The sequence below is a fragment of the Ictidomys tridecemlineatus genome, chromosome 9 (genome assembly GCF_052094955.1).
Source record: "Ictidomys tridecemlineatus isolate mIctTri1 chromosome 9, mIctTri1.hap1, whole genome shotgun sequence".
NCBI lineage: Eukaryota > Metazoa > Chordata > Mammalia > Rodentia > Sciuridae > Ictidomys > Ictidomys tridecemlineatus.
Window position 1 is genome coordinate 120,946,798 of NC_135485.1, and position 5,144 is coordinate 120,951,941.

Below are 5,144 nucleotides of genomic sequence, written 5' to 3' on the forward strand. Positions count from 1 at the left end.
AAACAGTGTTCTAAGCTGAGGCATTAACTGGATGAAACCAGATGCGGGAACCTGAGTGGTATACTCAAGGACAGAATTATCTGTTTCAGTTGACTAATGGGATACAAAGCTGGTTCATGTTAGGAAAAGCTCATGGTCTGAGTTTGGATTCTATTCCACAAGCAGTAGGATACCAATATTGTAATAGAAACTTAGGGAAATAACTATGGAGATACCACTGAAGATACTTAAAGCAGTAGCAAGGGGTACAATCTTCTGGAGATTGTATAGGAAGTTGTTTAAAATTTCTAATTCTTATATCTCCTGGTAAATAACAAATTTTATAAATCCTGCCCTTGAGGTCCTGATTCCCCATCAGTCAAGATTTGTCCCACTTCACCTATGGTCAGAAGATTGTTATAAGAACAATCAATTTAAAAATTTTCCCAAGTTAAAAAATTGTACCATGAGTTCAAACATTTCCAAACTTTACATATCCCATCTTGCATGCTGTAGGTGGGAGTATAATTGTAACAATTTTAGAAGTGTAGTTTTTTGTGTTTATTGAGAATATTTGAATCATTGGCCCAGTAACTTCATTTCTAGGAAACGGCCTAATAGGAGTAACCTGACAAGTGTACACAAGGAAGTTCATTGCACCTTTGTTCTTTAATATTAAAACTAACCCAAATGCCCTATCATTAAGGAGCTACTTTAATAGATATGATCCTCCAACTTATATCTTTGTATTCATGAAGAGAGTGAGGAACATCTAGACTTACTAGGGCAAGATGTCCAAAGTTTGCTCATGTAAAAGGAAGTTGTATATGCATTTTTGTAAAATAATGAACACTTAAAAAATAATGGGAAAGTAGCACCAGGTTGTTAACATTGGCTTTGGGAAGGAGTAGAATTGGGAAATTTTCATGGTCTGCTTTATATATTTCTATAATGTTTTACTTTTCTATAAGCATGTATTTTGTAAACTTAAATAAAGGAAAAAAAATAAACTAGTATCCCGGAGAGATTCTAATATGCTTTCTAAAAGAAGAAAGATATTGCTAGTACAAGAAAGTAAGATAGCCCATACTAATTTGCTTAGCAAGGTTTCAGCCTCTGTGTTTTAAGTTAGGAACCATTAGCAGTTTTAATGAGCATTGAAATCTAAAGAATTTATGCTATCCTTTATGTGCTGCAAAAGGTGTTGTAAAAAGTTTGTTTACCATATGAAACTCAAAATTTTAAGTCAGAATTTCATGTATATGTCCCTCTCAACCTGCTTGGTACAACTTCAACCAGAGGTTTAACCCAAATCTCCTACACTGCCTATGTCATATCTATACCTAAGCTACAAATATTACCTGAGTAAAACAGCTGTGCTAGCTGGATTCATTAGTGATCTATGACCACATGCCTCAAGGAGGCCATCAGTGATGACCAAATAATACATTTCCATTTTAAAAACTTTCTGCCTCCTATTAAAAAGATGAGACATCAACCTACTCTTGCCATTGTGTGTGCCTACTCAAGGACTTTGCCCCCATGATTAACCATTCTCTTGCACCATTTAATTTCCTCTGTATCAAATGATCTTTATCAGCATAAAAATATAGTGACAGTCTTCAAGAAAAAAATAACTATTGTTCTTATGTGCCTGTTTCTCTTCACTTATAGACAAACTGCTTCACTTTTTATAGACAAAGTTTAACTCATCTCGTAATTCCTCAGTTTTCCATTTTCTTCTAGTACAGAAATAACAAGAATAATTTGTTCAACATATAAGGAAAATAAGTTGGTAGAAAATAAGGAAAAACAGAATTAGTAAATATTATTTTAGGTGAAACCTTATATAAAACTAAATAGAGGACTGGGGTTGTGGCTCAGTGGTAGAGTGCTTCCCTAGCATGTATGGAGGCACTGGGTTCGATTCTCAGCACTGCATATAAATAAATGAATAAAGGTCCATCATCATCTAAAACATTTTTTAAAAACCCAAATAGAAGCATAAGTACATAGAAGAATTTAATTAACGGAGACAAGTGTGTCCAATTCTATGTCATTATATTTGAAGAGCCTAATACAGTGGTGAGACTTAAAATATTCAATGATTTATTCAAAAAGATAAAACCTAAACAAATTAATTGCCATAGAAGAAATAAAGTTGTATTTCTACCACCACCACCACTGTCTACATACACCAATAAGTCCAAAAATCTTCAAAATCAAATTCTAATTCAGTGCACTTCAAATTTTTCTAGGACCTAGATAACAAAATTTTTAATATGCTTTCAGATGTTAGCGAAAACCCAGTTAAGCACAAATAAAATTATGGTTTAATCTTGCTTATGAATATCAGTGCTAAAAATCATTAGTAAAGTCTAATAACAGAAAAAGCACATGCCAAAGTGGACTTTATACTAACAATGCAAGAATGGGTCACTGCTGGAAAAGATACTCCATTGACTTACCTAAAACAAAAAATATGAGCATCTTCATAGATGCTAAAGGAAGCATTTTGCTAGATTCTAAAATCCATTCTTAGTTAAGAAAATTAGAGTTTGGATCTGGAATGTCTCCGAAAGGCTCCCGTTAAGAAAATGCACATTCATAGCTTAATATGTTACTTGGATTCTTATATATTAATGAGGTCTTTAAGGGTTAGAGATTTAGGAGGTTTTACAGGAGAGAAAAATCACTTATTTAAGAATATCTGTCTATGTATTCAACAATTTTTTTTGTGAGTTCATACACACCTGATAGGTGTTAAGTATGTAAGACCTAGTCTCTACACCCATAAAATTGTAATGCGTAATCTGTGCTCCCATAACTGCCTTGTAATCAGGGATTAAAACATTAAATATTTACTTTAGGATTAAATAAGAATATAAGGATTTCTTTCCACTCCAGCATAAAATTTAGTCTTAGATGGATGCTATAGTCTAAATATGCTTCAGGAGAGGGAGGATCGTATGTTCTACAAAGGTGATCTTTGTGAAGGAGAGCAGTCTTGCCTGTATTTGAAGGATGGGGAACATTCAAGCAGACAGAGCAGAAGAGAAGAGTGAGCACAGAACCTGGTGAGTGAGATGACCCTGGCTCTGAATTAAAATTGGGTGTCTGTTAGCTCAGTTACTCCTGACTCTGAGAGATGACAAGGGGTCTGACTTTTTAATAGAATAGGACTGGCAACAGAGGCTGGGGAATGTAGTCTGGAAAATGCTGGGAAGTCCAAGGTCACAGATGCCTCAGAGACCCAGAAGCTGTCCCTTGTAATCTAGACACTCTTTATAGACACATACTTTCTCAAATTGATGGCCATTCTCAGTAGTCTTTTGGGACCCACACCATAACCACTGTGTTGTTTGAACCTGGAATGTCCCTCAAAGGCCCATGTGTATTCCCACTATGATGTGCCACCCTAAGTCCAAAGCACAGGAGCCAATCTATCATGTACTGGAACCTCCAAAACTGTGAGGCAAAATAGAGCTTTTCAATTCAAAAATTGATTATTTCAGATATTTTGTCATAGCAATGGAAAGCTGACTTAACACAATCACATACAATGGTCAAAAACTAGAATATTAGGCTGGATGTAGTGGCACACGCTTATAATCCCATTGGCTGGGGAGGCTGAGGCAGGAAAACTGAGTTCAAAGTCAACCTCAGCAACTTACTGACAGCCTAAGCAACTTAGTGAGACCCTTTCTCAAGATTAAAAATATAAAAATGGCTGGGGATGTGGCTCAGTGGTTAACCCCTCCTGGGTTCAATCTCTGGTACAAAAACAAATTTAAAAAATGGAATATCAGCATGTCAGTGAAATCTGGAGACCTATACAGAAAGGAATCAAGAAACATGGTTTAACATTATCTGGCTATAAAGAAGTATGATTTAAGTTTAATATGATTCTTTTTAATAATGCAAGAGTATTTAAATGTCAAACATTTAATGTTATGATTCAGGTATACAAGATCATTATACCCATACTACACATACAGAAATATCATTTGAACAAATTCAAGGAAAATATCAAGCTAGAGTCCTAAGAAATACTAAAGAGTTGTTTATTTGAAAGGAATATTAAATCAGAGTAGAATGTGGAGGCTTAGAGAATAATTAGAGTGAGGAATAATAAAGAGTCGTCTGCAGTCATATTTTAAAATTCAGGATGGCTCTGAAAGTTTGAATTAACAGGATCAGAAAAAGAAGAAATAAGAAAAGTCAAATTATAATAATTTGTAGTTAAGGCACATAAAGCAAGAGAAAAACTGTTAAAACAGAAAGAGGACTGTAAGATGATTCCATACAAGATAAATATGGTACCTGGAGATTAATACATTTCCTTGATAACAGCAATGAACAGTTCCATATTGTTTAAAAAAATAACCTTTATGCTCTGAACAAAACCTAGAAAATATTCAGAAAAACTAACAGGAAAGGCAAAATCTCTATGCAGAAGAGCAAAAAATTATAAAACTAATATATTTTTAAAAGTCTTAATTAATGAAATGACATTCCATAAACATGTAGGGAAATTTTATGTTTTAAGTGTGCTGTTTCTATAAGAATTAAAATATAAATTTAATAAATTCCAATTAGGCTTTTCCAGTGAGTTTTGCTTAAAGAATTTTAAAGGTTAACGCCAAAGATTATGTGACCCCTCCCCAAAGATACCAATGTGTTTAGGAAATCTTTGAAAAAGCAGTCCCATGAGAGATGGAGGTATGTGTTCTACAGGCAAATGAGTGGGTCAGAATTGCTTAGTAATGCAGGAAAGAAAATTAAGAATAAAAAAAAAAAACAGAATAGACAGCCCAGCATCTGGCTTAGGTATATATGGGAAATCTAGTATCTGCTCTGATAGAAGAACAAAAACCACACCGGTATTTTATCAAAATGAAAAAGTTGTGTACTTGTCTAAATGCAAAATTAATTTCCCCTTGTTTAAGCTTAAAATTTGTTCTCATAAATACTATGACATTGAAGGGTATATAGGAAATTAGACATTGATCTCTTTTGTGAAAGGGGGTGAGGCTTCTTGCTAAGTTATAGAGTACTTTTTAGAATGTACATCTTTCAGTATACAAAGAATTTGTTTATGAGTCGAGGATTAGTTGATATATATTTTTCAATATAAATAATGTGTGTCTGTTGAATATAGTAGA